General features: G+C 36.9%; 1 long non-coding RNA gene across 1 annotated transcript; it reads right to left on the minus strand.

Moving 5' to 3' along the window:
* Positions 1–563: 563 nt before the first annotated feature.
* Positions 564–5,753, minus strand: LOC110175413 (uncharacterized). Its single transcript, XR_002319222.2, has 2 exons — positions 5,670–5,753; positions 564–3,039 (listed from the first exon to the last, which is right to left on the minus strand). It is a non-coding gene; the product is annotated as an uncharacterized LOC110175413 (long non-coding RNA).
* Positions 5,754–11,380: the final 5,627 nt, after the last annotated feature.

Genomic DNA, 11,380 nt, shown 5'->3' on the forward strand with positions numbered 1-11,380 from the left:
GGAACAGAAACTGGAGTAGGTGCTCACAGAGATGGACGATTACCTCCTAGCACTCACCTGCGCACTCATGTTGTTCATAATGAGTGATAATACACAAACACTGGGCTCTGAGGCTGGGACGTGTCAGAACAGGAACACAGATGGGGGTGACTGGAACAGGATTTCAAATGTACGCGTCCAACCGGTCAGACGGCACACAGCAGCCATGGATCACGAACACTGGGCCTGTCACCATCAAGGAATTATTGCTGCATTCACCAAGAGGACAATGGGATCAGAACTACTTTTTGGTGGTGCTCTTGTGTCAATAGCTAAGAGTTTATAAAGTGGAGTGTATATAGCAGGTGACTAAAGTATAGCTAACCTGTAATTTCATAGTCCTTTAAGTCTTGGTTTACATTAACCCATACAGACATCAATGCACAAGGAATCAAAACTCAAAATCAGTCAAAACAGTAACAGTAATCCATTTACAGCTATGTCAAAATGAAAGGAGAGCAGAGAGCAGGCCTCAAATGAATACAATAAATATGACCGTGATGAAATTAAATGTACTCATGTCATACTATATAATTAATTCATAGTTTATTCCTTTTTCAGGCACCATGCACAATTCAATCAGTCTTACAAAAAAGAAAAGAGGATTTCTACCAGATTTAGCTACTTTATATCTTCTATGGGTAAGTAATTTGTTATCAGATGTTATGGATGAATTCACATCAACAAAACATTTCATTTAATAAATATGTTTTTAATTATTTGAGTGACATATAAAACTGTGTAAATATTATAGTGTTTAAAACAAGTACAAATTTTGTTTGATCACTTTCCAAATAGAACACTACATAATATAAAGTAGACAAAAGACGAATAACTTTTGAATCTCTCTTAGATGGCTGTAATTACATTTGCTTTGAGGTCCTTTAACATAGAGGGCATAAACAATAGCAGTACGTTCTGGAGGCCTCAGGAGCTGGCCCCACTCCAAAGCCCTGCAGTCAAAAAGCCTTTTACGAGTGCCACACATATCCAGGTTTTCCCGTTCTTTTCTCTTCACTTTGGAAACCCGCCAACGTGAAGCCGGCTCTCCCTTTGCCCCTCCTGCCTCCAAGTTTCATCTGAGTTTCGTGATGCAACAAAACTATGACAAATGCACATTGATTTAGAGTAGGATTTAAAACCAATACATGTTTGACTTTAATGGTACACCTTGTAACTTTTGTGGTTTTGTGGTCTGCAAAATTTCTCCAGGGAAATATTGCTTTGCCTGGAATATTCCACAGTATGGCATTAAATATTTTTAATTACACATGTTTTTATTGGTCAAAAATAACTGTAAACATGCATTCATAGAGTGAGTGGAGTCACTTCCTCACAGATCTGACCTGTTACTTGGCCTGGTGGCACCACCTGATTTTCACCATGGGACAAATAACTTCAATACCAAACCAAAAAGATTATAGGCTAAGCAATGTCATCGCCATGGAGACAAGCAGGTGGCCAAACCTCTGCCAAAATGTTACATAGAGCATCTTTACATAAAATTTATTTTATTAATGGTACACAAAAAATCAAGTGCAGCAGCTATTTCTGCCAGTGTTACTACTAACCTGTTTTACAGCTATTTTGACTACGGCTAATAATGTTTACCAGATTCAAGAATCGTTGCTACTATTAGATTACAATTTTGCAACTGAAGCATGAAAGACAATTTATTTTACGTAAGAAAGTGCTTTGTATGTTGGTTCTTTTCCACCTCCATGGCAGTCATTAATACTGTAGTAAATATTAGCTTTATAATTACGTTTATTACTGCAGTGTGCTTTGTTTGTGGAGGGGGCTCTGTGAACAGGATGTCACTGTGCAAACGCCTCACTGCTTCTTTAGTTTGTGTTTGTTCTGGAGCTGAAGCACAGGCCTCTCGGTACAAGCCCCTGGTCCAGGCACATGTGCAGCTGTCAATCACCTCTATAGTCCCACCCACCAAAATACAGATCCAAACCTCAAGTTGGAATTTACTTTGTGCTAATCCTTTGGGGTGTATACTTGTAATAAAGATGTATCCCGCTGAATGGGCGAGTTGGCAGGCAAACGCAGCCAAATGCAAAAGCTATGCAAAGTAGATGCAAAGAGTGAGTCAGGCCAATGGAAAATTTCTACTTGGCTGCAAGACATATTTTTCCATGGGTTAATGTCAACTACACTTCGTCAAATCTCCCTTGTTGTGAAGAACAAAAACAAAAGGTCTTTTTTTCATTATTATTAATCATGTCTTGCTATGACAACTTAAATGTGTCACATTATGGCCATATTTGTTACATTCACCTTGTTTTCTTTTTTCCCCAGTCTAATTGTATACTGGTAATGCAATGATAGAGTTAGCACCGTATAGAAGCAAGAGATCAGGTTCAAATCCTGAATCATATATGGCCCTATTGTTTGGAGTTTGCATATTCTACCTGTGTATGGTTGGGCAGCATCTCCATAAACCTAACATTAGATTAATCCACAGTTATTGTTGTTTGTTTGTTTTTTCTGACTATCTGAATTGGCTCTCCTGTTGACCCTTGCCCAAGATAGTTCCCCTCAGTGATGTTGTCTGTTGTTGTTGGAAAAATATATCCTACCATACCAGCATCATAGAATGTCTTATAATGAACAACAATGTAGTTACACATTTACAATTTCTCTGATGAAAGTTTTGTCATGTGTGGAATAAGTGGTGGGTGATTCCTTCCACCACTTGAGGTCAAAGTTCAAAGTTGTCACGGCTGTTAACATTAGTCTCACCTCCGAGCAGGTGTCTGTCAACAGCAGCTTAGCCCCTCTTTAAAACGATACATAAAAGCCGTGTAGACGCAGCCAAAAGTGGAGTTATTATGGGGCTTTATGAGTGGGATTTGCACTTATTCTTCCTAATGTTTCTTCACAGATCCAGGATGAGGCGGCGAAAGCCTGAAATCCCTCCAGATGCAGCTGATGAGTGCTGTGGTCGGACTGGTCTGACAGCTCCAGCTCCATCCACGAAAACAGCGTGTTCTGGAGAAAGGGAGGAAGGAGGGAGGAGGAAGGAGGAGGGCAGAGGGAGAAGAGCACAGCCAAGAATCAGGTACAAATATACAATACAGGTACAAATAATAAATTAGGTCACACTAGACACGAGGACACTACACAACCACACCTAGTGGCATCATTAAGAAAAAAACAACATTATTATCCTATCATTTTTTTTATCATGAGGTTTAGAGATCAAATTAATAAATATTACTATGAGCGTATTGAGATATTTTGTTAAAGTTGCACTGTGTAATGTTTCTGGTGGAGGGTTTTAAGGTATTTTCAAGCTATAAAACACTTGGTCTTGAGCAAATGCAAGGGACATATGTTTAAAGCCCTGCTGTAAAATAGTCCAGGCAATTTTAAGACGTCATATAACATATATATATCTTTGACTAAATAAAAAGAAATCTGTTTTGAATTTATTAATGTTTTTTTCTGATTCTCTCAGCTATAAGGTTCAGTAGGAAATTTGTAATGAAATTGTAGTTTTTTCATACAGGTTCACAGATTCTCATGATTGGAACAAAGTTTTTACAGGGATGTTTTAGAGGAGTTAAAATGGATTTAAATAAAAAAGTGTGACATGTCTCTATAATGGTTAACTCATCATTTGTTTTGTTCCTAAAGCTGTAGGAGCTGTAATCTATTTTAAGCCGAAAAAATTACATTTTAACTACAAAGAAATATTTTACTTTTCTTAATGGAAAAAACAAATCTGACTAGACAACTCGCCTCATTAAATCCTCACACTCACATCTTTCAGCTATAATTATCAGTGAAGCATTGTTAGTCACTGGCTGTATGTCATGGGATTGCATATTGTCATTATCAACTCAAATCTTGATCAAACTTTTGTGAATAAACAAACTAAGTCATGCATCGTAGTCCTGAGTAGCCCACCTGATGCCTATCTCTGTTTTTCTCATGGAGATCTCTGCTAATCCCTAAAATATTGTCTGCCTGCATCCTTAAGTCTCATCCAGTCAAACCCTACACCTGTCCTGCACCTGAACTACCTCCACCTGCTCCTGTTAGCTCCTGTCCGCTCCCCTGCGTGCTTCCAACCAGTACCGAAAAACGCCGCAGGTTTTCTCGTGGGAAACTCTGGCGCTGGTATGCTGTTCTGTAGGCGACTAGTGAGAGTGGAATCCCGTTTTTCCGGGCCCCATCCCGTTCTCGGTGTCACGGTGCATCATGTCTGGACTCGTAGCGGAGTTAGGAAACATTCTCCAGGATGTGGCCCGGCCTGATCCAGAGCTGAGCGCCGCACCTACTGCCTGGCCTCTGCTGCTCTGTGGGACTGCTGTGAAGTGTGGGCAGTGTTCAACCATTCACTTTCATAATCCCACACATGAGTCAAGCACAAGATCATTATACCATTATGTCCCTTTACTTTGAATGGGCATTCAGAAGGTATTCTAAGTACAGGGTGTGAATGTGCAGGAGATGGAGGCACAGGTTGTTTCCATACTCCAAATAAGAATGATATTACAGTTTGCCAGGCAGGCGACCTTAAAAAAAACAACAACCCACACACACACACATTTTAATACTTTTTTGGTCAAAGGTTCGTCACCTGCTTGTCTCCATGGAGATGCTATTATTTTGCCTAGAATGTTCCTCAATATGGCATCAGAAGACACCACAAGGTGAACTTACAGGTCAAATCTGTGGAGAAGTGACCCCACTCACAGTGAAATTACTACAATATCATCTTCATGAAGATAAGCAATGAGGTTATAACCCCTACCAAAAAGTTCCATAATGCAACTTTATAACAATACACTATATACTATATGAATATAACAAATCATCTTCATTGTTTTAGTAATTAAACCATCTGCTGGGATCAACAATACTAAAAATATTAGAAAAACTTGCCAAAACATTACAGCTTTAAATTAGCAGTGTGTTAGGATTCACACAATAACATCGGGTTGAATATAGACAAGAATTCTTAGTTTTCAAACTTAATGTTATCAAATATGTCACACTAGGACTAAATGTGCTGAAAGTTGATCTGTAAAATAGTATTTCATTGTGGTAAAATCCAGGGTTGAAACTGCAATATGTTTTTAAAAAGTGTCCGTTTGGTTTTATTAACTTCCTCATTCCCTCTTCCCTCTCCATGTTTCCCAGAAATAGAAAGAGAAAGCATTCTTATGAGATTACCATCACTATTGTCACATGCACTATAGTATAATTACTGTATGGTAGTATAGTATAATAGTATGTTACGTAAAGTCTAGAGCTATGTAAACTCCACACTTTCCAACAACAACAACAAGCCTTACAAGTGCGTGTACACGTAGCTGTTTTAGTCATTATGAAAAATATAACTTAGTATTGACTACATGATTACTATTGATTTACTGATTCAAATGATCATGTGAGGAAAACAAAATACAGTTAATACACTATTATTGATGACTAATGTTTATGATAGACACACTCATTCATACTCAGAAACACAGATGTACTTGGAAGCGTATTGTCTTAATAAACAAATAAAAAGATCAAATCTACACGGATATAACGGCTCTTTGCTAAATTGACTGTAACACAAGTTGATGTTTAAGAATATAAGAATAATTTGGAGGAAAACTTACAACGAGATGATTTGGAGATGATCCTGTGACATGAGCAGGAAGTGGACAGTCTCTAGATGTCCAGTCACTGATGGACTCTGCGCATGTCTCATCCTCAAAAACAAATATGGTATTAGCTCTTCGACAATGACATAACCCTCACAGTGCAGCACAGAGAAGTGGAAAAAGTCTTTCTTAATAATACATACTGCATTATATTTTTGTGTTTTATTTCATTTTATTTTTTTAAGTTCAACTATTAAGTATTTTCTTCATCTAAATGAGGGTGGTATTTTCATTTTTCAAATGTAGGCATTTTTTAGGCAATTTAGTCAGTCTCAACGAATTAAACCAAATTAAAGAACTGAGTGCCGAGTGTGATTGAATGTCATAACAATACAAGAATTAGTCTATTATTTTTGTGTCAGTGTATATATTTAATTTAAAAATGTAATGTAAAATAATATTGTGGCTGTGCAATTGCAGACAGAACACAAAAAATGATTGAAAAGTGCAAAGTAAACAGATGTAGAAAAACAGCTATCTGCTAACTAACAGCCTGTTACTCACTCTGTACACAATGTGCCTATATGTCTATCAAATATAGTGTTACATAATGTGATTATTTCATTTAATTACTTGGACAAAGAGAAGTCTGGTAAAAGAGGAATCATCTATTTTATTTTGAAGGAAGTATTTTGGTGGCAGGGGGAAGAACGTGACTATAACATAATTAAACTAACTTTGTTGTGTATCTGCTCCGTTTTAGATGGACAATGCAGCAGACCACAGAAAAAGAGGAAACTCTCTCAATGAGGTGAACAATACTTGACATATCTTGACATATTTTTTACTACACACTTCCCCTGTTTGTGACAACTTCCTCCGCAGCCGCACAAGCCCATGAATGAAGAAAGATGTGTGTCCGGAGAAGGAGAGAAAGGAGGTGCTATTTTGCAACAAGAAAGCGGAAGGCCCACTCTTTTGTGATGCAATTTGGATAGTCACTGACCACATATCTAATCCAAATGTTCTTGTATATGCAAAATTACCATGTACTGCCCGGATGGTCGTCCCAGGTGAGGGGAGGCATGACGGAGCACGCATACAGGCTACTCCTCCTCCTTTGCATACTCATTTGCCAGTCAAATGAATTCACCTGGGAACACATCAGGGTTACACATATCCCCCACAAATTATCAGTTTTCCATCTGATTTATAATTTTTATTTATTTATCTATTTTTACCTGGAATCAACAAAACAAATTTTTTTTTTTTTTTTTTTTCAGCAGGTCTACATGCTTTCCTCTGTCAGTGAAACCATGACTCCAAATAAGTCACATTTTTAGAGGCCTAAAATTTACTGTTTGCTTGTGCTTTTTGTGTATTAAATGCATTTTGTTGATGTTCATGAAATTAACTGAAAAGCTTGATTTATAAATTTTTAATATGAAAATTTTAAAAAATCAATCAAATCACAGGGAAAAATATACAGCATTATGTCAAAACTGGAACAGTGGAGTTAGTCACTAGAGCAGTGAGGTTTAAATGAAGTCCTTCTCAAACACAGACATACAGTCTAATTTACATAAGTCACACCATACATACATCAAACATGATTTGTAGTCCAATGTTTAAGGTCACTCATCAACAACCTGCTATGCTAACTACAAAAGATTACCCACAGTGCACCTCTCATTCAGTTAAGAGTAAAGATTCCAAACAAGGGTTACCATTTAGCTGTTATGAAAGCCTTCCCAGAATCTACATTTGACTACATGTAAATAGGCTGTTCTGCCTTGAGGGGGGGTTAAGTCTAAAGAAAACATACAGACCTTTCACCTAGAATGAACTAATGAATTAATGAACTACAGTTTGTTTTTATTTAGAGGCAATAGACCCCTTGTTGAACCCTAGCTGAAGAAAACGGGATAAAAGTGAATGTAGAATAGGACCTGAGGGGCAAATTTGATTGGGCTGCAATGTATTTGTATATGGGATTACTAGAATGTAGATAGCTATTTCAAAGTCTGCTTTTATACTGTTGTCATTTCAGATTTTTTTTATTTATATTGAAACTAGAAAATTAGCCACTGCATATAACAGTAAAAGGATGTAGTTTTTTTGTGTGTATGTCTGTGTGTGTGTTTGTGTATTGCTCTGAAAATTTTATTTTAAAAACACGTGTCCTTACAGTCAGCAAACTTGACTCACTTGGCTGCTTATTTCCTTGGAAATGTTGTTCCTTTGTCTATAATCTTATCTTTCTCCATGGAAATTATGTTTTTAACTTTCTATTTTCATGGAATTATGCAGGTGTCACTTCCAGAATGTTATACACTGTACCTTTAACATGGTTCAAATCAATATCGTAGTAATATAAATTTCATGATAATTTTGAAACTGTGGGATAGGCAGTGAGCAGTGAGTACATTTTACACTCTGTATGCAAATAGCAACACCCTATGGCTGACTAAAACCTTAGGTTAAAATCTGTAAATGCTGTTTTCACTGTTTTGGGTGATTCAGACTTCAATGGAGTCACTTTGTAGCTGTCTCTTGTCTGTCTCAGCCCTAATCCTACACAGGCGAATCGATGCATACAGGCTTTACCAGTAATAATTTGCACCCTGAGCATCCCAAACCACAACAAACATTACTCATAACCCCAAAATCCGGACAAAATAAACATATGGCTGGATAGTCATCTACACACCTTGTTTACAGCTGCAACAATATTACCGAGCCCGTATTAATGTTACTAAGGTGGTAATATGATTTGGCTAATAAGGCAAAACTGGTGGAGCAGGTTGGGCAGGTCAGACACTGCCTGTAAAAACAAGTGCAAAAGAAGGAACTTATAGGAAACCTCTGGTCTTCACCTGCACCGGGGCCTGAGGGAATAGGACAACAGGTGGATTTGTGGACGGATCTGGATTAAGATATGAAGTCATTGGATACATTTATTCAAGTTAGGCAGATGAATAACAATGCAATGTCTACTTTTACATCTATGAGATCAGGGTATAAGTTTCATTATTGTAGAATGGTGATTATAATCAACAAAATGAGTCAGTGGCTGTGGCATTACTAGTAGTAGACCCAAACGATGTGGTAGTGTTAGCAGTAATTCAGATGCATACATACTGAGAAATGGCTTTTCATAAGTAAAAGACTAAAAGGTCAAAGGTCATGTTATTGTCTCTACAACTTTCACACAAACTGTAAGGTCAACAGTTCAAATGCTGACGCTGAGTTCATGGTCAAGACACTTCGACAAATCGCCTACTACAGTGACAGTATGAGACTAGCTGGGAAAATGAGGACATTGAAGTATTAAAATCTGCCATTGTAAGAAATAAATTAAATCAATTAAATTCTTATTTTACTAGCTACAGCATCAGTAGTTTACAATGCATTAAAAATAACAGTTCTACTAATGTACGGCATTGTATGGAATAACCTGACCAAGTTACAGGTTAGATCTAGCGTAAGGAGAGCCTTTCCACAATAACAAATACATGTTTTTCATGGCATTGTTAAAGCAACAAAACAAAACAAAAAAGCAGTAAATAAGTAGTTTAATTCCATACTGTGGAACATTCTAGGCAAAGCAGCAGGTGACTGACCACACCACTAGAATTATTTTGATATAAAGTAGTAAATGAAAGTAACAGTAGTGCAAATAATAAGCTCTTAAAAGGTTATAAGACCTAAGGACATGTTTATTCCAAAAGGCCTACTAGTACCTTTTTTATTACCATTTTAATTCTATATTTTCCATGATCTTGTACTGCTAATTATGTAATTATTTTTGACTTTGACTTATTTACCTGCTGTAGCATTTTGAGATTTTCCTCAAATATAAAATGCAATATAAAAAAATGTATTATTATTAAGACAACCCCACAAAGTCTGCTGGCCATTTCGAAAATTATTCTTATAAAGGACCATCAAAAAACTGAGAGAAAGAACTAATTATTAATTTTATAAGTCTAAGTCTAATTCTCATTTATTTTACCTGCTGTTTTTCCCGTTATGCTATTTCAGATCTGTACTAAAATGTCCCAAAAGTCTAACAAATCTGTGCATGCATTACTATTGAAAGGCCATGTAACAGCTCAGCTTACTCAGAAGTGGAGGTACATTTGTTGTAGGTGGATACAGTAAGATCAGATATAGATTATCTTAAGGTTATGTATGTGTACGTGTTACTGTACATATTAAAATTAACCCTTTGTTTCCCCTTCGTGAGCGTTCAGTCATTTCAGCACTGTAAGAGATTCGTCGGAAAGCACCTTATTTATCTCTATCGAGTGTGACTTGCTATGTGGTTATGTCCAGAGAAGTGACAACTGCTTTAACCATTTGGCTGCCAAAAACAACCCAGACAATGTGACACAGATGCTGCTTCAGAAGTTTCATTTTTCACTTTCTAATGTCAAAATACCAGACTCTAACTTAGAGACAGAAAGTTGTAATTTGTTTAAAGACAGAAAGTGTCATCTTTGTACACGTAGCTGTTGATTTAAAAAAAACAAAAAAAAAAAAAAAAAAACACAAAAAAAACTGCTTTTCCAGTTTGGGCTTTGGAGGTTGATGGTTATCTTAAACTGTACGGTCTAGTGGTATTTTTTCAAAGGGAGTGGTATCGTGACAACCATTTAAAAAGGGGGCAAAAGGGGGGCTGTATTTGCACTGTCAATATTTACACTGACATATAATATTTACAGATGAATTTTGACTGATGGGGATGAATGGTGTAGAGACAATGATAGCTGTCCAAGCTATGATCTCTCCAACTGAAGAACACACTTTATCTCGGGAGGTCATGCAAGTACCCTGTATAATGAAGTAATAGGTGACCAATCACAAGAGAGAGGGCATAATCTGTACCGACTCATTTGCAATGGAAATGAATCGCATGCAAATCAGGGATAGTGGGTCCTGCTGTTTATGCCCTGCAGTCTTTGTCTCAAACTTGCTCCAGCGTCTTGCAAGATACAACCACATCAATTACTAAGTGCACTCCAAATGGCAGGCTATACCAAATAGGCTTATGTAGGCCTATTCAATACAAAGGTAGGCACAAACAAATAAGCTTAAATGCCCCTCCCATAGATTTAGAAAAGAGTTAAATCATTTTCTTTAAGGGAATAATCAAAATACAAGTTTGACCACATTTGCTGTAAAACAATTAGGATATTTTATTTTGACTACTGGAATAAACAATATATGATTCTACAAAAATGACTTCTTGAATTCATGGGCCTATATCACTATTCTGAAGACTATTATTCTTCTAACTTCAGTTTTACTCAAGTCAATCTTAGGTTTCTTTTTATGCACTAGCGCCCCCGGGGCCACATCTCAGTGTTGACAGAATAAACAGAGAGGAGCCACAATGAGCCCCCCGGCTCCCAAAGCCCACTGCTGTGAGTTTGTCTCCATCTAGAGTTTACTTGGTGAACTGAAAAAAATTAAATAACTTGAATGCCTGGCTCAATGCAAAGCTCATATCTTCTTTTTCTTCTTTTGCTATATACACCTAAAGTTTTAGATAAACAATTAGTAATTATTGCTCTAACTTTTATTTCAATGCAAACATTTTGCTGTAAAACTGAAGAGCTAATAAGACCAATAAGGATTGACTAGCTAAAAACTTAAGCTCATTTTGAGTTGGTATACAATTCTTGAAAATTCAAGGTTAATGCTATTTTCTTGAAAGAAAG

The sequence above is a fragment of the Boleophthalmus pectinirostris genome, unplaced genomic scaffold (genome assembly GCF_026225935.1).
Source record: "Boleophthalmus pectinirostris isolate CB_2022bp ecotype Guang Dong unplaced genomic scaffold, ASM2622593v1 HiC_scaffold_13, whole genome shotgun sequence".
NCBI lineage: Eukaryota > Metazoa > Chordata > Actinopteri > Gobiiformes > Gobiidae > Boleophthalmus > Boleophthalmus pectinirostris.